Here is a 23,413-nt window from a genome sequence, read left to right as displayed (position 1 = left end):
TCTGCTCATTTCATTTAGCATCAGTTCATGTAATTCCAGGTTTTTCTGAAAGCATCCTGCTCATCATTTCTTACCACAATCATATACCACAGCTTGTTTAACCATTCTCCAAGTAATGGGCATCCCCTCAGTTTCCAATTCTTTGATGCTATTAAAAGAACTGCTATAAATATTTTTGTATATATAGGTCCTTTCTCTCTCTTTTTTTAAATCTCTTTGGGATTCAGACCTAGTAGTGATATATTGCTAGGTCAAAGGGTATGCAGTGTTTTATAGCTTTGTGGGCATAGTTCCAAATTACTCTCCAGAATGGTTGGATCAGTTCACAACTCCACCAACAGTATGTTAGTGTCCCAATTTTCCCACGTCCCCTCCAATATTTGTGATTTTCCTTTTCTGTCACATTGTCCAATCTTATAGGTTAGATGGTACCTCAATATTATTTTAATTTGCATTTCTATAAACAATAGTAATTTAGAGCATTTTTATATGACTATAGATAGCTTTGATTCCTTCTTCTGAAAACTTTCTGTTTCTATTATTTGACCATTTATTAATTGGAAAATGACTTGTATTCTTATAAATTTGACTCAGTTATGTATATGTTTGAGAAATGAAGTCCTTATCAGAGAAACTTGGTGTAAAATCCTCTCCCTGCCAGTTCTCTGCTATTCATCTAATCTTGACTGTATGGGTTTTGTTTGTGCAAAACCTTTTTAATTTAATGTAATCAAAATTAACCATTTTTTATCCCATACTACTCACTATCTCCTGTTTGGTTATAAATTCTTCCCTTGTCCAAAGATATGGCAGGTAAACTATTTAACGTTCTCCTACTTATGTTATCACCCTTTGTGTCTAGATTATGTGCCCTTTTGGACCTTATTTTCATATATGGTGTGTGAGATGTTGGTCTATACCCCATTTCTGCCAAACTGCTTTACAGTTTTCCCAGTAGTTTTTGTTAAATAGTGAGTTCCTGTCATAAAAGCTTGGATCCTTAGGTTTATCAAACACTTACTACTGTGTATTGGTTACCTAATCAATTCCACTGATTTCACCATTCCTTAGCTAGTACCAGGTTATTTTGATGATTACCTCTTTTTAATATAATTTGAGACCTGGTATGGCTAGGCTACCTTCTTTCAATTTTTTTTCATTGATTTCCTTAATATTCTTGACCTTTTGTCCTTCCAGATGAATTTTATTATTTTTTCTAACTTTATAAAATAATTTTTTGGTAGTTTGATATAACATTGAAAAAGTAAATTAATTTAGGTAGAATTGTCATTTTTATTGTATTGGCTCAGCTTACACATGGCAACTAATATTTTTCCAGTTCAAATCTGATTTTATTTGTGTGAAAAATGTTTTGTAATTGTGTTCATCTTTCATATTCTGGATTTGTCATAGTCATATTGTGGGTTTGTTTTGGCAGATAGACTCCCAAGTATTTTATATGGTCTGTAGTTACTTTAAATGGAATTTTTCTTTCTGTCTCTTGATACTGGACTTTATTTGTAATATATTTGTAATATATAGAAATATATATTGGATATATATTTATATCCAATTTATATTTATATCCAAAAATATGATATATATTTATCAAATTTATAAGAATACAAGTCATTTTCCAATATATAGAAATAATATATAGAAATGCTGAGGATTTATGTGTATTTATTTCATATCCTGCAACTTTGCTGAGCTTATTAGTTATTTCAACTAGTTTTTTAGTTGATAATCTAGGATTCTCCAAGTATACCATTATATAATGTACAAAGAGTGATAGTTTTGTTTCCTCATTGCCTATCCTAATGCCTTCAATTTCTTTTTCTTCTTTTACTGCTATAGCTAGCATTATAATCTGAAAAGGATGCATTTAATTTTTCTGTTTTTCTGCAATATTGATTGTGAGGGTTTTATGCCCTAACACATAGTCAATTTTTGGGTAGGTGCTATATACCACTGAGAAAAAGGTGTATTTCTTTCTATTCCCATTCGGTTTTCTCCAGAGGTCTATCATATTTAAATTTTCTAAAATTCTAATCATCTTCTTAGTTTCTTGTTTGGGTTTTTTGTTGGATTTTTCTAGTTCTGAGAGGGGAAGGTTGAAGTCCCATACTAGTATAGTTCTACTGTCTATTTTCTCCTATAACATATTTAGCTTTTGCTTTAAAAATTGTATTCCAAGCCTTTTAGTGCATGTATATTTACTATTGATACTAATTCATTGTCTACGGTATCTTTTAGTAAAATGTAGTTTCCCCACTTATCTCTCTTAATTAAATCTATTTTTGTTTTTGCTTTGCCTGAAATCATGATTGCTACTCCTGCTTCCCCACCACCACCACCACTTCAGCTGAAGCATAATAAATTCTGCTCCAGCCCCTTACCTTTACTCTGTGTGTCTCTCTGTTTTAAGTATGTTTCTTGTAAACATATTGTAGGATTTTGTTTTTTTAGTCTACTCTGCCATCTGCTTCCATTTTGTGGGTGAGTTCATCCCATTCTAATTAACAGTTATGATTACATCCCTCCCTCTTACTTCTCCCCCTACCCATTTATCCTTCTTTCTCCATTCATTTGCCCCTCCTCAAAAGTGCTTTGTTTCTAACCACCATCTCCCCCAATCTTCCCTCCATTTTATTAGCCCCCATCTTCTCTTATTCCCCACTGCTCATCTTCTAAGTTGTCCTGGGTTGGAGAATTGTCTCACCTTGTCCTTTTGTTGGTGATGCCACTCCAGAATTCATTTGGAGGCAGTATTTTAATGTTGTTTGGAGGGGAATGTGGGAGAGCTCATCTTGGCTCTATCCTTCCCTTATCTACTGGTTTCTTGATTATAGACTGGCAAGTTGGTAAGTGATCCTGGCATTATTCTTTCAGCATGTCTCGTTTGTGTAATTTTTCCCTTTCTGTATAGACAGAATCTCAGCAAAAGACTCTGGCTTAGATTTGGTAACATTTCAATTAAATTCTTACATGGCACCTCTCAATAGCAAATATCCCTGCCCTTTCTGGTAAACTTTTAAAACATTAAATTAAATTAAAATTTTTTCACTCAGCTGTTTCTTGCTTCTGAACTTGTCCCTTAGCAAGTATATAGCCTAACACCTGCAACCACTCCTTAGCATGGAGAACCCTGGTCCTTTCTTCCATCGTTCCTTGATCTGTGACCTGGAACTGGGTAGTGAGCATCAAAGTTGCCAGTTGGCACCTGTTCCCACACCTTGCATAAAGTCAGTGTCCTGTATGGGTCTGGTACCCATACAGTCTTAGGTCCCCTTTTACTTCATGGGTGCTAAGATGTTCCAATAGCCAGATCCCATTCCCAGTATCCACAGCTCTCTCTGCCTCCGTATGCTAACTTGGGCTAGAAAAAATAGTTCATTTTGATTTTTTTCTGGGATTTCCCAGTCAGGATTTGGTCTAGTTGTTTTTTTAGTTCTCTTTGGAGGACTTTTTCTAAAAGTGAGTTCAGGTGAGAGCTTGATGTATTTATTAACTTCATGCTATTCTGATTTCTTGGCTTCACTTCTCACTTGGGTGAACTTTCCCCAAGTGATATTTGAGATACTCCACCTATTGCAATCCACTCAGTAAGTAGCAACAGTTGGTCAGGGCCATGTTTTAACTATCCACTTTTTATACTTGAGGAAACTGTCTCCTAGAGAAGCCAAATTGGAGGTGTGTAGAATGGCAAGATTTGAATCAACTGAACTGAATTGTACTTTAATCTCTTTAAAATGGGGACAAGAAAGTCAAACCAATGATAATACATAGTAACTGCTGGAAGTTCTGAAATAGACAATTTAATAGCAAGTTAAGGGAAATTAGACTCTTTGGCAGCAGTTTAAATTTGGAAGGCCCTACTGGGGATCATTATAGTTTTGATTTTCTCTGTGTATGCAAAAATACCCAATTTTAGTAGGAAAATAATATGTAGCAAAATATGTTATTTAAATTATATTTACATAAAATGTAACATTACTTTTTATAAGTATAATTTGAATAAATTTCCTAGTTTTCAGCTGATTAAAAAGAAAACTCAACCATTTAGTTATAAAAAAAACCACTTAGGATTTTTATGGGAAGTTTTAAGATTTGTATAATTTTAACCTCTGTCATTTAAATTTCATGTATATTTCTTCATAAAATTTTAAGTAATTTAGTAAGTCATGTATAGAATTACCATTATGAAGAAGAAATTTACTTCATCCAAGTAGTCTTTGTGATTTAAAGGGTTTTTCCTTTTTTTGGTGTTCTCTAAATATAATTGACATCGTTACTGGTAGCTTTAAGATGAAGTGTTGTGCTTTTTAATTCTTGGAATATTTAAAATTGTATCTTTCCACTTTATTCATGGAAATTCTAAAGCTGAAAGGCACCTTATATTTCATCTCCTCTAAAGCCCTGTGTAATTCATGAATTCACCTTCTCAACATCTCTGCAAATGTCATTTGACCTGAATATCTCAACTGATAGGGAATTCCTATCTTCAAGAGATATTAATTTCTTTCTTTTAGGCGACTTTCATTTTTGGAGTGATAGTCTTTATGTGGAGCGGATATATGGGTCACTGTAACTTCTCCCCATTGTTCATAGTTGTCTTCTTTACACCTATATCTAAGTAATCTTCCATTTCAGGTACTTAAAGACAACAATAATTTTCTCCTTGAATCTTCTACTTTTGAGATTATAAACATTCCCAATTCCTTCCATGTTATTTCAGTTATCCTCAAATAATATTTTTGAGTTTTGAGTTTTGAGTTTACTTAACAGGGTATTACTAGGATAATAGTTCAGGAAATGCTACCAGTATAGTAATTCTTAATTTCAGCAAGGCTTTCCACATTTTTTTTTACTCTATCATTATGGATTTGGAAATTGTCCTTTTTTAACACTCATTTTCTTCACTGTTCTTCTTAGAATCAAACACTATAATCTATATATTTTCAGACCATAGAGTATAGTGGAACTCTACTTCTTCTCTAGAAACTCATTAGTCTTCTTTTAATTCAGCCTAAGGTAACATTAGACTTTGGAGATTTTTTTTAGGGGGAGAGGAGGAAGCAGGATCATTCTATTGACTCATTCAGCTTATACTCAAACCACTGTGTTTTTCATGTGAACTAGGATTGTAAGATCAAGAACTGGAAAGAACCTTAATAGTCATCTGGTTCATTGACTTCACTGAATAGATGAAGAAGCCTGGCTTCAAAGAGATTATGTGGCTAAGCCAAAGTTAGGTAATAGTATGTAGAAGAACTGGGATTCAAATCAAGGTGCTTGGACCCCAAATCCAGCCCTTTCCCTGCTATAATATGTTGCCATTGCCAATCTTTGTTGCTGCCATCATTTATTTGTGGAGGTGAGTTCTGAGCTTCAATACAGAGCTTTATGTTTATCTTTAAATTTAACAAACACAGTAAATACATGTTGTATAAGGTACCATCTCACATTGTAAATAGAAAGGTAGATAAACAGAATGTGCATTCAAGCACCTTAGATTCTAACGTGGGAACAGACAAGAACATAAATAACTATGGGAGAGTAAGATAAATTGGGGCTGGCAACATGTCATACTAGAAAGAATACTGGACTTAAAATCAGAAAACCTGGGTTCCTATAATGACATATTATAGTTACCCCTGTTTTCAGCCTGTTTGAGGCTCTTGATTCTGTCATTTCATACATTGGGCTATCCCTCCCAGATTTCTGTCATGTATGTTTAATAAACATGATATCAGTGTCTTCAAGTCCTTGATCAAAATGTCAAGCAGGATGGAGCTGAGGACAGAGTGCTGTGCCAAACCACTACCGACCTCCATTCCCAAATTATCATGTATTTATTTATTCTTGTTTTCCTTAGTAGAATATAAACTCCTTGGGAGGAAGAATTTTTTTTTGTCCTTTAATACCTACCATCTATCACTGCATATCATAGATGCTTAATAAGTATTGTTGAGATGAACCAACATTGATCCATTAATTAAAACTTTGGAACTAGTGGTTCATTTAGTTCTCAGCTTACTTACCTTGGTGATCTCCCAGCCTATATTTATTTTCTCCATAAGAATATTATAAAAGATTGGATCAAATCCTTTGTTAAAAATCTAGATTTAGGCTATGTCTGTTGCATTCCTTGAACTTACTCTCTAGTAAACCTTTCAGAAAATGAAAAGTTAGTGTCATGACTTGTTCTTATTGGTTTTGAGTGCAAGTTGTTTGCTGCCTATAACTGCTTCTATTTATAAATGTTCACAAGTTATGCATTTAATAACCATTCTAGAATTTTGCAATGTGTTTTCTTCCCCTTTTTTGAAAAGCAGGCCATTTTGTTATTTCCATTCCTGAGGTTATTCTCTTATTCTCCAGAATTCTTCAGGAATCACTGATACCAACAGTCACCAATAGTACTCTGGGATGGAGTATAGAAGAGCCTTGTACCTTGAACTTATTAAAGACAACCACTATTTTCCTATTGTCTCTTCACTAATCTAAACTGTCAGTTCCCTCTTCACCATTTGGCCCTTTCAGCGTGAAGATCATTCTTCTTTAAAAAAGAAAAGAGGTGGAACACAGGAGTTAAGGGTTTTTTTTTTCCCTAATAATATCACTCTTAGTTTACGTAGGCTTGTAGAAGGGAAGTTTTGATATTGTGGTAAAAAGTGGTAAAAAAAAAAAAAAAGACCTGGATTTGGAGTCCAAGGACATGGGTTTGAAGCTGAACTGACAAGAGCTGTGTGACTTGGATAAGTCACTTAATATCTTTTAGTCTCAGTTGACTCATTTGTACAAAGTGCATGTTTGCCCTGCCTATCTCGTAGGACTGTTGTGAAAATCAAATGAGATATTTTATGTAACATGCTTTAGAAACCATAAGGCATTACATAAATTGTAACCACAATGATTCCTTCTCTGTTCCTCTTTTGTCAGTATTTCATAAAACCAGAAAGACAAACTAAGACAGGAACAGACCGGGCAGGAACAGACCTGAAGGAAGTTATTCAAAGAGTAATTTCAGTAGTTTGTGTAGGGGAATTTTGCACCATAACTGGAGGGAGGAACTGACCATTCTTCCTCAGTCTCCCTTACCAAATATAGCTGGGCTTTTATTCAAGGAAGAGATGTTTTCCTTCTTTCTTGAAACTCTCACCTGTTTTTCCCCAGTTTTCTAACTATTCCTTCTTTGTCTCCTTTGTTAGTACTTCATTCATTCTCTTTCCTGCTAACTATGGTGTTCGAGATTTTTTTCTTTATACTCTTCATTTGCTGAGATTATTCATTCCCTTGCCTTCAGCTATCACTTCTATGATGAGGAATTTCATTTAACTCTAATCCTGACCTCTATTATACATTTTGCTCAGAATTTACAACTGCAAATGGAAACATCTCCATTTAGATATACTATCGTTATCTCAAGTTTACCTAACATCTCCAAAACAGAATATGTTTGTTTTACTTCTTAACATCCACATTTCCTTCATTTTAGTGGCATCATTTTTTTAGTCTCTCTGGCTAGGAATTTTTTTGTCATCTTTGATACTTTATTCTTTTTCATCCCTTAAGCCAGGAAGTTACCAAATCCTGTCATTATTTTCCTCATAAATGCTCCTTACATGGCTACCATCTTATTCAGACCCTTGCTGCTTCACATTTGAATCATTAAGATCTCCCTCCGAATTTTTCTCCCTGTTGCCAATCTTGCCTCTTCAATCTGTCTATATGTTACCATCTGGCTTATTTTTTTAAATTATATTTTCATTAAGTCACCTGCACAGCTACCTACTATGGCTAACTATTGGAGACTGGATCAGGTCAAACTCCTCTGGCTGACTTTATGGGTGTCCCTAATCAGATCCTATCCTAGTATTCAATTATATTTCACTGCTCCCCAATATAACTTTGTCCACACTCAGAATCATTTTTTCACTGTTCCCGGCAACATACCATTCCCATTTCTTTCTTACCTTTGTTTTTGCTATTTTCTTTCTATGGAACATTGCTTCCTCCTGATCTCTGCTGAATTCTCAATCCTTTATCTTCAAATCAAGCATTCTTGTTGCTACACAACTACATTGGAAAACTGAAGCCTAGAGAAATCATTCCAGTAAATATGCCCCAACTCATGGCCCAGTTATTCTGGGAAGGCTTCTAAGCATTATTCTGGAATACACATTGATTTCTCCCTTCTCTGAAATCCTGTTGTATTTATATTCAGTACAACACAGTTGATCACTTTAATTATTCTTTCATTGTTTGTCCCTCCCCATCTCCCCCAGCTACATTGAAAGTTTTTCAGGCACAACTGCTTCTCTTTCCTCTGTATCATGGAGTCCATACAGTACAGGTGCTTCAGCAATTCGGCTAGCTGCTGCTGTGGGGGTGAAAAACGAACACAAGCCCAACAACAGGAATGCTGTAAGCCTAGGTTCTTTTGATCTGCTTTACTAAGGAAAGCAAAGTTAAGGGGTTAACAATCTTACTTTAATCCAACATACAAATATCATTCACTCAGCTCAGGGGGAAAAGCCAGCACTCTGAGCTTCAGAGCAAATACAAAAAGATTGCAAACATCAACAGACAGACCTTGTCTGATGCAAATCTCAATGCATAGCTACCAGAGTTTAACAAAGTCTGAACACCTGGAGCCCCACCTTAGTTACCAATGCAACAGGGCAAATAATCTTTTTTGATCAAGACTTGTGATTTCATCAGTATAGGGAACTCCCAGTAAGAAAACTCCCTCTTCCAATGCAAATGAGTTAACTTATCTTTGTGTAAGAGCAGGACTTCTTAACCTGGGATCTATGAACTTTTATTTTTTTAGAGAGAAGTGTCTTAATATTGTTGGTTTCTGTTGTAATCCTACACATTTTATTTTATGCATTTAAAGATGTTATTCTGAGAAGGGATCCAGTAGCATCGCTATACTGCCAAAAGGGATTTGTGACACCAGAAAGTTAAAACCTTTGTCATAGAGAACTGCTTGGGGATACTGAGAGGTCAAGTTACTTGCTCATGTCACACAGCTAGTATGTCAGAGACAGGACTTGAACTTTTATCCACTACACCATGTTGCCTCTCAATAAGCTGATTGATTATAATGCTAATTTGGACAAAAATATCCCTGGAAATCTATTTCATACTGTAGGTATACAACAAGTTGATCATGAAGTGACTAGATGTAAAAGGAGATGACACTGTAAATGGCTGTCACTATAAAAACAGCTCAAATTCATGTCCTGTGTAAGGAAAATGAGTCAATAAGAATCCTCATATGAGCAGGATATATTATTTCTTTTTATATCTTTAAAGACAGACTTTAAACTATCATTACTAATTTCAAAACATGGACAAATCAGGTCCTCTACTAGTATCCTCATGAAACTCAAGAGAATGATAATGTTCCCACCATGGGTGGAATACTACATAAAAGATTCCAGGTGTACCTAGTTTTAAGTAATTTTTCAGGTGTGTTATTAAACTTGTGATGACCAAGTATGAAGGAGGAACTATTGTCAATTTTTCAACGGAAACTCCTGTTATATGTTTTTATAACTCTGACACACCTTCATTCAGTTTTACATTCATCTTGTAGTTCTTGACATGGCTCCTAAGCTGTTTGGATATTTCATTTTTTACTTTGTTAAGGCAACAAGGTGGGGAATATAATTTGAGTTACTTAACCTTTCAGTCCTCTTGACAACTCTATCACTTTATGTTTTAAGAGATGATGCTGACCTGGATTGAAAGAATGGCATTTCTTCACCTTGAAGTTTCTTATGCCAATGAAAACACATGTCAAATCATTATCCTTAAACTAAAAGATTTGAAGTCAACTGATTCTGGTTAAATGTTGGAAGTTATAAGCAACTATCTGGATGTTTCTCTTAGGTATATATATCTAAAAGACTCTGGAAGCATGGGTAGTAATAGCCTTATTCATTCTAGCACTTGTTTCAGTGGCTTTTCATTTTAGGTTCTTGCATAGTTCAGTCAGCTCATCAGTTTTTGCAGTTTGACCTTTCTTTTCTCTTTTATACAGAGTAGACTCAATTTGTGGCCACAGCACCACCAGGGGCAAAAGCCATTGTTTTGGTACAGCAACTTCTCCTAGAGATAGGAGTATTTATAAATAAAATTTGACGTTTATTTTTTACATTGATCCATTTGTAACTTCCCTTTTGTGTGATTCTGTGATTCTTCTTTTAGCAAGATAAAAGTTCATAATATAGGCACTCTGTAATTTGCTAACTCTGGAGTTAGCATTTTCCTTGCCAATTATAAACACAACCAAAGCATTTCTATGTTATAAAATATAATGAAAATTATTTAGTTAAATACACATTGATACATTTATTTATTTGTGTCATGCATATATTTCATTTCCTGAAAACTGTACCTGAATTTTTGTATGATTTTTATAGAACTATTTTAGTATGGTAAACTATTTATTCCTCCCTATTCAGACTTTGTGTATCTTTTGACCTGAATGACTTAGCTGATTTATGTCTCTTGTTTTCTGGTGTAGATTGTGCCACAGTGATGACGGAAGACTGACTACGTTCATCACAGTAAGTTCACAATTGTAATTAACATTTTAAAACTGTTTTTTTTTTCTCCTGAGATATATCATTCATTGATGGGTTCTTCTAATTGGTCAAACTGATTAGCCAATCCATTGCAAAATCAAATTTTGAATTTTTCTGTGGTTAAATTATTTCTGTAGTATCACTTGTAATTTATTTGAACATTTTAAGCTCCTGCAGATCAGGTACTCTTGATTTTTGTTAGCGTATCCTCAGACCCTGAATAATTATTTATTGTTTGCTCAAGATATTGCTAAAAGAGTTGAAATTTCAAAAGAAACTAAAAAAAGAATTGTAGGATTGATCGTGTATTTAGCACTCTGAAAGGGACCTTGAAAGATTAAATTTTAATTTATAGGTAAAATATTTTCAACTCTAATTAATCTTAATAATTTTGCCAGTAAATCAGACATTGTATTGTTTTATTTATCTAAAATGATTATTGTTAATTAAACAACAGACCAAATTGCTGGTCATAGTAACTTTTATAGTACCTAAACTACTTGTTTCTTTTTTTTTGCCTAAATTAATTTAGCCACTAAACAAATCTTCATTTATGACCATTAGTTTGTAATATTAAAGAAACATAATACTTAGGTTTAACAAAATAATGTCTAAAGTTAATCATCAAACAGTTATTAAGCGCTTACCTTGTAGCAAGCAGTGAATCACACTAAAAAGTGTAAACAAAAAATAAAGCAAAAAATATAAGTCAAATATAATTGTTTATCCACTCAAAGTTTTTTTTTTAATTGCACCTTTAGCAGTATCTTAAACAAGCAACAAGCATTTATTAGTATTTATGATGTATAGGGCACTATCATAGATTTGAACTAATTAGAAGAAGAGTTGTTCTGAGTTAGTGAAAAGTTTGAATTATAGAAGTATTCTAGAAGAAATAAACTTTTATTTTAAGTATATTCTGTAACTCAAGCAAGGTCAGGCAACAAAGAGTTGTTTACTGGAGATCTTTATATTTGTTTCTTTAATGAATTTATTTAAATGATTTCTAATTAAATTATATTATTAATTATGTTAATGGTCCTTATAAAGTAGATGGAAGTACTTGGGAAAATGTTTGTTTTCTTAATTATGTTGCCTCCCCTTCCTTTGATGTTAACACTATTAAATTTTACTGTCCATAAAGAAAGGATTTGTTTAGTATAGATAAACATTAGTTAGCCTCAATTATTTCACATTCAGAATTATTGTGGTTGGAATTATAATAATGAAGTTTTATTGTATTTTTGAAAGATATTTTAAATTGTAAAGTCATCTAAAAAGGAGTCAAGAGTTTCTTAATTATGAAACTCTATACCTTGAGTTGTAGTTTTATAATTTTGACGCAATTGAATTTCCTACTGTGGTGCTGTAATCAAAAGATCTTGCTCTATATATAGATTTCAGGGAAAAAAATGCCTTATCATTGGTCAGGTAACCAAGATGTAATTAGCAAAATAAAAACAAGAAATAAGCCCATATAGATAGTTTTTATGTTCATTTCTGACTTCTGATATGATTGCTAATTTTATTTAGTCCATACTAGCAGACATTTGAAAGGATTATAATTCTATTTTAAACTTCTTTATCCTAATAATTTTACACTGTATTTCCATTGTATAAAAAGAGAGACAAAATCCTACACATTTATTGCCTAAAGAAATTTTTTAACTCTGAGATTTGTTGGAGATTCAAAACTTCCTTTGTTATACTGGCCGAATATTTTACAATAGAATACAAAGGGTATATAACAGCAGCGACCTTCATGCCAGCATCCCAGGGGTGCTTTATAATCAAGAAAGTTAAAATTAGCCCTAGAAGCACAAAAAATTGCTAAAATAATCAGTTTCAAATGCTGACCATAACAAATCACTTTAAGGTTAGATTTTAAAACCCTAACAATTGGAATGCTTTTTTAAAAAATAGGAAATGTATACCAGACCTGGATGCTAAAAGCTTTATGGGTAATATAGCTAATTAGGAGTGGACAAAAAAAGACCAACATCTTTATCTAACGACCAAGTTCAGAGAGAGAGAGGGAGAGAGCAAAAGTAGTTCTGTTAATGAGGAAGGAACAAATGATTTGTAAGTAAAAAAAGAATCATTTTATAATGAATGCTGTTTAACAGGGATTAAATAGAATCAGGTTGGGGAAAATTTATTAGTTGGCAAGAAGAAACAATGGGCTAAGTACAAGAGGTGCTACTTAGTTAGGCAGAGCTTCTATAATTCATGCACCAGGCCTTTGTGAAGGAAAAGTACTTTTATTCTATTTTTATAGAAATTTTATAACCATGGATATTTTACAAAGAATATAATGAATCCATTTCTAATCCATTTTCAGTGCATGAAAGTGAATGGAAGTCTCTAAATTATGGAGAAGTGCCTTCTTTAGTTTTATATTAGGAGTAAGAAGAAAAATTTCACTTCTCTAGCAGCAATGGAGTACCTTTGTCTATGTTCCTAGGTTACTCTTTCCTCCTTTGATCTTTCAAGGATTAGATGTACCTCCCCTGACTCAGAATTCCTTGAATGAAAGCTTTTGACTTCTGTTGTTACTTTTTTTGCATGTTGTAGGATTTGGACCCTTGGTTGAATATCATGCTAAATGACTGAAGTTTTTATGCCCTTTAAAGCTATGAAAGGAGTGTGCCCAGAATCTCAAAATTGCAAGGCACCTCGTAGGTCATCTAGACAAGAAGTGTCAAACACATAGGAGGCCTGAGTACAGCCCAAACCAGATTAAAATGTAATTTGTGAATATTTAACAAAATAAAAATACAATAAAACTGTCAATATGTGTCCTGTATGGATCCTTACGTATGGATTGGTAGTCCCTCCTTCCATTTGAGTTTGACACCATTGCTATAGATCAGTTCTAATATAACCAAGAGTACCCAACTAAGGGTTATTCAGTCTTTGCTTGACAACACATTCCGTTTTTGGACACCTCTGGTTACTAGGAATGTTCCTCTTATGTTGAGTCTAGATCTACAATTTCTACCTGGCTTTCCTAGTTTGCCTCCTAAGGTTAAGCAGAATTTAGTCTGTCTTCCACATGACAATCCCTCAAATATTTCTAATAGTTATTCTGTTAAGTCTCCTCTTCTCCGAGTCAAATATCTTCACTGCTTTCAACAAGTCTTCATATAGTATGTTCTCCAGTTCTCTTTCCTTCTGGAAGAGCTCAGACTTATCTTTGTATTGCTTAAAATGTCATGTCCAGAACTTAACACGGTATTCCTGAGGTCATCAGATGAGGATAGAGTATCACAGCACTGTAAAAGCACCATGTGTGCGTGTGCGTAGCCTAGGATAGTATTAGCCATTTTGTCTCTCCTGTTTTAATTCATATCAAATACGGAGATCACTAAGGTATCCAGGTTCTGTTTTCTAGCTGTGTCTCCTCCAGCTTGTATTTGTAAAATCGGATTTTTGAACTGAAGTACAGAACTTAACATTTGTGACTACTGAATTTTATCTTACCTCCATCTAGCCCATTCCTCTGGGCTTTCAAGGCCTTTTGAGAGCCTATTAACTTGTGTTACAAATTCATCCCAGCTTTATGTCACCTGCAAATTTGACAAGCATTCCATCTTCTTTCATCCGTTATTGATAAAAATATTGGATAGCACAGAGTCAAGGACATATCCTTGTGAGATTCCATTAGAGGTGTGTATCCAAGTTCAAAGCAAACCATTGATGGTGACTTTTGGAGTTCAATCACTTCACCAATTTTGAATGTACCTAGTTGTATTATCTTCTAGTGCATACCTCTCCCTCTTGGCCATAAGGTTACCATAAGACTCTTTACTGAATAATTGGTCCGCAGCATTCCCATGAACTACTCATCTAGTTAGTGTGTCATAAAAGAAAATGAGGTTATTCTGGTATGACCTATTCTTGATGAAGCCATGATGCATTTTAGTAATCACCATTTCCCTTTTTAGGGCAGGTAGGTGGGACGGGATACAGTGCTGGGCCTGAGTTAGGAAGACTCATCTTCCTGAGTTCAAATCTGGCCTTAGACACTCGCAACTGTATGACCCTGGGCAAGTCACTTAACTTTGTTTGCCTTAATTTCTCATCTGTAAAATGAGCTGGAGAAAGAAATGGCAAATCACTCCAGTATCTTTGAGAAAACCCTAAATGTTGTCATGAAGAGTCAAAAATGACTGAAAATGACTCAAGAACAACATGTACTTGGCACTGGGTAAAGCTGTGGGAATACAAAGAAAAGCAAAAATACAGTCTGCTCTCAAGAAGTTCACAGTGTAATGGGGGAGACAACATGAAAAAAACTGTGTACAAACAGTAATTCATACAGGATAAATCAGAGTTAATCAATAGAACATTAGAGGGAATCAGAAAAAGCTTCTTGAAAAAGGTGGGTTTGGGATTTTTGGCAGGGATGTGAAAGGAGGCCAGGAGATCAAGATGAGGAGGGAGAAAATTCTAGGCACAGGGAACAGTCAGTGAAAATGCATGGAGTCAGGAGACAGAGAGTCTTACTCAACACACACAGTACTCCCCTAGGTATTATTTGAAGCTGCCCACCAAAAGTTATTTTGTTATTAAAGTTAGTTATAAATACGAGTTATTTCTTGTAAGTTCACTGCACAGAATACATATTTAGATGCCTTCATAATTGACACACACATAACATCAACTTTTAAAGAAGATAAGCCTTGATGATTCAAATGAATTAATTCTAAATTTTTAATATCTGTTAGATTCATCCTAGTAACTAAACCAAATTGATCCAAGCCAAGATATTTACTCAAAGACACATTTTTTTCCTTTCAGTAGCTTGGCCCAGTCTTAACTAACTTTTCTGGTGCCATGGCCAGTCTCCCAATCAGCACCTGTTAATCTTAGACTGTAACACAGATGGATTCCATTTAACTTAGAAAATGTTCATTACTCAAAAGAATACTCTTTTATTTGAGGATTGTACCCTCTGTTCTCTAGGTCAGCAGTGAGTTTTTCTTTATTACTCCTCTTAGATCTTTCTTTACCAATCCATAATGCTCATGAGTACTTTATTTAGATGGGATTGTAAGATTTTCCAGTTTCTGTGCCCACTAACTTTTCAGTTTTAATATACTTTGATTTCTTTAGTTTCACACCTGAAATATTTGTCCCAGAAGGCAACAGATCATTTACTGTAACCTGTAACTTCCCTTTTCTGAGACCCTCTTCCTGCCATAAACAACCTTTGGGATATCTTTTCCTTTATATTAATTTCTCTAAATTATTCCTGTATATATGCTTCCAACTGATTAAAATTTTCCTTATCTTAAGAAGAGGCCTTTAACTCTTACTGTGACTTGTTTTTAAGAAAAAAGATTTTTTAACATACTGTCATATATGTAAATGTTTGCAGTAAGGGGTACCACTCCTCTTCAGGGCCAGCAATGTAGCAGACCAAGGTATGTACTCTGTACATTTGATTGATTTTTTGTCATGCTACAGTGTTGAATAAATGCTATTAGGATACAATGATCATAATTTTTTATATGCTTGCACTTTCCTGTATGTGCTGAAATCTTGGAAAATTGGAAAGTGAAGTCTGGATATTGATTACAGCTCAATATTAAGGTTTCCTTTAGTGTGCTTGTCTTAAACATTTCATTGCTTGATCTATAACTCTCCTAATTAGATACCAGATAGGTGGGATATTGAGGTTTCCAGTTTATTATTGTTTTCCAACCAACCAATCAGCTTTGGCAATTTCTTTAGTTTTACAGTAGAAACTAACCCTTAATGCTAAGTTTACCAAACTCTCCAAAAGAAAAGTCTCAGAGTTGCCAAATACACTGTTCAACCTATCTGTATCCCTCTGGAAGCTTTGTTTAGGTTTTAAAGTCTTCATTTTCATCTTCCTGTTGCTCTGGTATTTTGAACCAGTCTACCAAAGCTTTCAATTCATCAGTAATATTTTCCAGAATATAAGACATTTGCTTTTAAGCTCTTTACAATTCTCACAGAGGCTTAATGGATAGACCCTGAAAAAGAACTCATTTTTTTTGTTTTAGCTGTTGGACCTTATGTAATATCCTCTCTCCAATCTTGGGTGGATTCGCTCCCTCAGATCCAAATTATTATATTTAGCAAAAAGCTCTTAAGTTTTTAGCTAAAAATTTGTTATCTTGTGCTTTAGAGATTCTGTTTTCATTAAGCAAATTGAAATATATGTCCTCAGCTGCACATCATTTCATTCCAAAATTATTTTGTTTTCAGATCTAAGATTTTAAATTTTACCTGATCCTTGAGTGTATATGCATATTTGGGCATTAATGGTAAAAATGGCCCTGCCTTGTTATTGTGGGGGTTGAGGTGAGACTTTGACAGTCATGAATTCTTAGTTTGTAATTATAGTAAGAACATGTAGTTTTTGAGATCCACCCAAGTGCACAAGGTACAAACAAGTTCAGTGACTTGTAACTAACCCCAAAGAATATGGTGATTGGCTTTAATTGAAGACTAAGGATAGGTGGCCAGTTTCCACTGGCTTTTGGAGTCCAGTTTTTGCCACTTTAGATAAGCCTATAACATAGAGCTAGGTTCTGGCACATCTGGAAATGTAGGTTCATACCTAGATGACAAATTAGTTAGGAGGAAATAGCCATGGAGCGAGATAAGAAAGTCAAGACTCAGGGAGTGCTCAGCCTAGCTATGCAAGGGCTATAGCTTGCGTGGCATAAATGAGACAAATGACTAAACTGTCTTAAAGTTGTTTCTTGTACAATTTTTGTTGTAGAACTGACAGACAGGTGGAGTTTGGAGGTAAATAGTATTCACTGAGGACAGACCATGCAGACCTACAACATCATATGAGGGAGACATCAATCCTAAAGCTTGGGGCAGCCAGCTTTGGGGCCCAAATAGAAGAGAGTATCTTCTTACTGTTTTTTTTTTTGAGGACATGTTGTGGGAGAGGGAAAATAGGCTCAGGACTGAGGACCAAAGTAAACCAGTCAAAATAATCAAGTTGATCAGGGTGGATCAGGATTAATCTTTGTAAACTGAACTGTTAAACTTTTGAATCTGCAACTATACCCTCTTGCCTCACCCTCTTCTTTTTTATGTTTCCTCCCTGCATTATCCTATCTTCTTCTCTTATGCTACATAAAACACCTTTATATACCTAAGAAATTAATGTACTACTGCTACAGGGAACATATAGGGAAAGGGGTGAAAAAAAACCCTGCAGTCTTGTACTTGTAGGGAACTTAGGCCTTAAAGAACAGTAGCAAGTTAAAAGAAGTAGTTTCTGAGCTAAACAGGTAAATAAAGCATGCATATATTGAGTATTTACCTTTTTTTAAAATACTGAAATCTGATGGGAGCATCAGGAATGTAGGGATGATTTAGTAACAGGAAAACTATGAATGTGATAAGGAATGGACCTGTGATTACATTGTCATGTCAGGCTCCTCAGTGAGTAAACCTGCCCAACCTATGAAGTTTAGCACATTCTCTGCAACTTAGAGAATTGTCTTAGACATTCCGTCTTAGAGAATTGCCTAGAAGCACCAAGAAGTTAAGTGACATAGCTAGAGGGTCACATGACTAGTTTATGTTAGAGGCATGACTCAAACTCAAGTGTTCTTGGCTTTGTGGCTGGTTATCCACCTGCCATGCTGTCTCTGGTACTGTGGTAACTTGTGTTAACAAAAAATAGCTATGATGATGATGATGATGATGATGACGATAGATGTAGAAAAAGCCCTTGTCAAAGTGAAGCAGTAATATGAGGTGAAATCGTTTTAAAAATAGTAATAAATGAACTTTTTCTTAATGTGAGAAAAAATTTATCTTAAGTCAAGAGTTAACATTTTTAGTTGAGAAACACTCTAAACCTTTTTTTTAATAAGAAGTAAAGCAAAGATGTTCATTGCTACCACCATTATTTAAAAGTTCTAGATCTAGCAATAATCAAGAAAATAAAGGAATAAGTAAAGTAAAAATAATCTCCTTTTTTGAATGTGATATAATGGTTTATGAAAAGCATTTTGGCAGAGAGACTAAAAGGCTGTCCTCTGAGTCAGGAGTGCCTGCATTCAGATCCTAACACGTATTTAAAATGTGATTGGCATAAGCCATTTTACCTTTGCTATGGGAGCCATAGCAAAAGACAGGGCCAGCTCAAAGCCTCAGTGTCCCAACAGCCTCATAAGAAGAGGCTGATACAAGTGTAATCTCCACCATTTGACTCAGGCCTGTTTGGATTATAGCAGTGGATGGAACCACCTCCTGATTGGGAATTTTGCTAAGGAAAGGAGACAGAGATAGATTGAGGCCAGCACCTACACTGAACCACGAAGAGAGTTAAACAGAAGTCAAGGATTGAGGCAAAGGAAGAGTGAGACTTAGTAATAACCATCTGAAGCAGAGTGGCAGTGGTAGCATCCAGAATACAAAGTGAATAAATAGTACTCAACAGGACCTACTGAATCTATACACATATACTTAAGGGGAAAAAGACTGCTACTAGCACAAAGTCCCAATCCAAGAACTGAGACAGGATATATGAGTAAACATGAGAGAATACCAGTATAGTAGAGAAATACTGTGGATTAAGAGAAGCCCAAGACAAGAGGTCAACATAAAAGAAGAGAGAAATTCCACAAGAAATAGAAATAGCTTGGCCATATAAAGAATATAGGTAGCTGGAAGAAATGAAGCAAGAAAAAAGAAGTGAAATTATAAGTGAAATAAGAGCTCTAGAGGAAAAAAATGAAGGATGATAAGTAGCTTAGAGCAGAAGGTAGAAAAATATTTATGAAATAGAGGATTTAGAATGCAATGACTAATAAAACAAGAAATATTAGAACAAAGCCTATTTACTGTCAAAAACAACTGTCATGGAAAACTGATTAAGGAGAAATAATTTAAAAATAATCAGACTTCCCAAAACCTTGACGAAACATAAAAGCCTAGGTGGAATATTTCAAGAAGTGATAAAAACTATCTAGTATATTAGCACCAGAGGGCAAAGTGAAAATAGAATCTGCTAATCGTCTCCGGAGACAAACTCCAAACTGAAAACAAAGAAATGTCATTGCCCAAACCAAGACCTATGGAGTCAAAGAAAAAATACTTCAGGTAGCCAAAAAGATTTCAGATACTAAGGAACCATAGGAAAGATTGTATAAGACTTTGCTAAAATTTACAATAAAGGAGGGAAGATATTGGCTTAAGATATAAAAGGCTTATAGCCAAGATTGGCTTCCTCTGTAAAAGTGAATATAATCCTACATGGAAAAAAATGGTCCTTTTGTAGAAGAGAGGATTTTCAAGCAATCATTATGAAAAGGCCAGAGCTGAGTAGAAACTTTGTAATGTAGACATTGGAGTCAAATGTTGGTTTAAACCAGGAGTGTTGTGAGGTTCAAATGAGATAAAGGATGTAAAGCTTTTTGCAAACATTAAAGTGCTATATAAATGCCAGTTATTGTTAGCCTATAGTCAGCAGACTTCTAGTCTTGTGATAACTTCATTACCTGAGCCTTCTATTGTATTCCTGCCAAGCTCAAACAGTGTAAACAATACAGGGATATGCTGGTATATGTTTAATAGCCAGACTCTATGGGAGTATACATGCATACTTAACACACTTTAAAATTTAATCTGTAATGTTAATGTTTACTTAATTCTTGGCAGTCGATAAAACATAAATCAAGCCGTCCATTTTAGTGACTGCTGATTTCTGAGTTGTAAATGATCACGCTGAAAATTTAGCAAGCCAGTTGGAGCTGGCACCAGCACAACCATTGCCTAAATCTAATTTCTGCTAGACTGCTTTATGATTTTCTCAGTAGTTTCTATAAAACAGTAAATCTTTACCCTAGTTGTTGGAGTCCATGGGTCTATCAAACACTTAGTATGTTCGCTTTCAGAATCTTATACCTAATCTGTTCAGCCGGTCACTTAAAAAAAAATTACCTACTAGTTTTGATGATGACAACTTAGTAGTATGGTTTAAGACTATTTACTGGGAGGTCCTCTTCCTTCCCACTTATAAAAATTCTTTTGAGATTCTTGACCATTTGCTCCTCTAGATGAATTTTGTTGTTATTTTTTCTAGTTCTGTAAAGTTATCCTTTGGTAGTTCCATTGGCATAGAACTGAATCTGTGAATTAAGTATGGTAGTACTGTCATTTTATTATATAGTACAGGACAACCATGAACAGCAAACATTTCTAAAAAAAATTTTTAAGACTTCCTTTAGTATTCTAGTGAGTGATTTGCAGTTGTATTCATGTAATTCCTGTGTACCTTGATAGATGTGCTATTGAATGTTTAATATTTTTTAGTTATTTTGAAAAAAGTTTATTTTTCACTCCTTGCTATATTTGTTGGTAATACAAAGACAAGGTGATGATTTTCGTAGGTTTATTTTTATATCCTATTGTGTTGAAGTTAATAATTATTTCAATTTTTACTTTGATCTTTAAGATTCTTTAAATAAACAATCATATAATCTGTTAAAAGCAGTGCTTTTGTTTCTTCTTGCCTTATGCTTATTCTCTCAGGTACTTTTTCTTGTCATCACTAGCATTTCTATAGCATTAAAGATAGTAGTGACAATGTGCATCCTTGTTTTACCTTTGATTTTATTGGGAATGTCTCTAGGTGTTTCACAGTTATAGATATTGCTAGCTTTTGGTGTTAGATATCATTTATCATATTTAGTCCATTTATTCTTAATTTTAAGTATTTTTAGATATATTACATTTTATTATAAGCATTTTTCCACATGTATTGACATAATGAAGTGGTTTTATTGTTTTTTTTTCTTAAATGGTGAATTTCATGCTACTTTCCCTAAGTGTATTTTTTGAAGCTTTCCCCAGACACTAAAATTTCTTGACACAGTTCTGTCTCACAAAGCTGCCCAGTTTTCTTTTGAATAAGTTTTCTTTGGATTTGACTAATTGCTATGAAGTTTTTGCTTACATTAAGCCTAAATATTCTTTTTTGCAAGTTCTAACTATTGTTTCCCCTATAACTTTTCCCTCTGGGGCCAAGTCTAATTCCTCTTCTATATGACAGTTCTTCACATATTTTAAGACCACTATCAAGTCCCTCCTTGGTATTCTTTTCTCTAGGATAAACATCTCTTAATTCCTCATCCTTACCTTGAGATCTTTCATCGTCCTAGATACTCACTAACATCTCAATGTGGTATCCAGAACTGATTGTAATATGCCAGATGTGGTCTAACCCAGGCAAATATAAACAGAAAATGACATCCTTCATCCTTGCTACCATTCCACTCTTATTGCAACATTGGCTCTAATTAGCTTATTTTGGTTGCTGTATGAAATAATTAGCTTATATTGATCTTGAAGGCAGCTAAATCTCCCAGACTTTTTTCAGTTAAACAGTTGATTTAACCATACCTCCCCCAATTTACACTTGTGATGTCGATTTTGTTGAGCCTAAGTGTAAGACTTTAATATTTATCCCTATTAAATCTCTTATTTTTTATTCAGTTGTTTGTTTTAACCGTCAGAATTATTTTAGAACCTTCCTCTGTCATCGAAGTGTTATTTCATCTGAAAATTGTACAAGTCTGCTTTCTTTGTCCAAGTCATTGATAAAGATGTTAATTAGGGGCAAGAACTGATACCTGGAGTACTCTGCTAAAGATATCTTTTTCCTTTACAACTTCCCTGGTTATCGAACTCTTAAAATGATATAATATTTTTATTGGCTATATTATTAAGTAGGGTATTTGTGAATCATCTTCTAACCTATGGGAGAATTTTTTTCTCTGGGTGTTTATAAGGAAGGACTTTCTAACAAGTGACATTGTCCAATGAACACATGGGCTGTCTTATGGGATAATGACTTCAGCTAAAATTTGGACAAACCATCTGACAAGGATGTTGGAGAAATGATTCTTTTACTGTGTATAAAGTTGGACTAGATAATACTTAAAGTCCCTTCCAACTCTAAAATTCTGTCATTTTCATCCATTATGATCTTAATAGAATCCATGCTTCCTGCTTTCTGACAGATGCTTTTACCATGAGGTAATCATGTTTTGTTTATTAAAGCTACTTTTTAGTGTCAGTGTCAGCCTTTTAGTTAAATTGCTTGAGATACATTACACATCTGTCATTTTTGGTTTCATTCCCCATTGTCTTAGCAGTTTAAGAAGTGGTAAAGAATGGTTTAGCTTTGAATATAGTCATAAAAGCTTGGGACTATGCATCTATTATACTATCTTTTCCTCATTATGTGGAAAAAAAGGTTTTTAGGTCTTTGAGCAATACTTCCCATGTCCAGGGGTCACTACTCTAACAGTCTTAAATTATATTTGTCACACAAGTCAAAAATCAGGAATGGAACAAAAAAGAACTTTTGAGCATCCAAAAAATGTCGTAAAGTCTATATAAATAAAGCTAATGTGCTTTTACTCATAGGAGAAATCTTTAGGTGTGTTTTTATAATTTTTAGGTACAACTCTAATAAGATTAAATATCTGGTTTCCTGGTCCGTGTATAATTAGAAAAGAATGGAGGACCTGATAGAAGTAGGTACGCTGATAGCAACAAGAGATAACAGCTGCCAGTGAGGAATCAGACGAAGAAAAGCAGCAGCAGCAACAACAACAACAACAAAAAACAACAGACAAAACTCCAAAGTATGGCACTCTGGTTTCAGTTAATGGGGAGGGATACAGAGCTAAATACCAAAATAGCCCCTGTGGATTTTATTTGACTTTTGAGTTCACTATGAGCTAATAGTGCATTTGATTTGGCTGCCCCCAAAAAATCAAATGTCATTTTAGACT

At 34.3% G+C, this 23,413-nt stretch overlaps 1 protein-coding gene across 1 annotated transcript in view; it reads left to right on the top strand.

The window, feature by feature from the left end:
• BAZ2B (bromodomain adjacent to zinc finger domain 2B) overlaps positions 1-23,413 on the top strand; it is a 353,975-nt gene that overhangs the window by 73,976 nt on the left and 256,586 nt on the right. The window contains exon 2 of the mRNA XM_036743221.1: positions 10,544-10,586. The gene's annotated coding sequence lies outside the window, so the exon portion shown is untranslated. The remainder of the gene's footprint in view (positions 1-10,543; positions 10,587-23,413) is intronic.

This window comes from Trichosurus vulpecula, chromosome 2 (genome assembly GCF_011100635.1).
Source record: "Trichosurus vulpecula isolate mTriVul1 chromosome 2, mTriVul1.pri, whole genome shotgun sequence".
Classification (NCBI taxonomy): Eukaryota; Metazoa; Chordata; class Mammalia; order Diprotodontia; family Phalangeridae; genus Trichosurus; species Trichosurus vulpecula.
The sequence above is the reverse complement of the archived record's forward strand: the minus strand, read 5'-3'. Positions and strand labels throughout refer to the sequence as shown.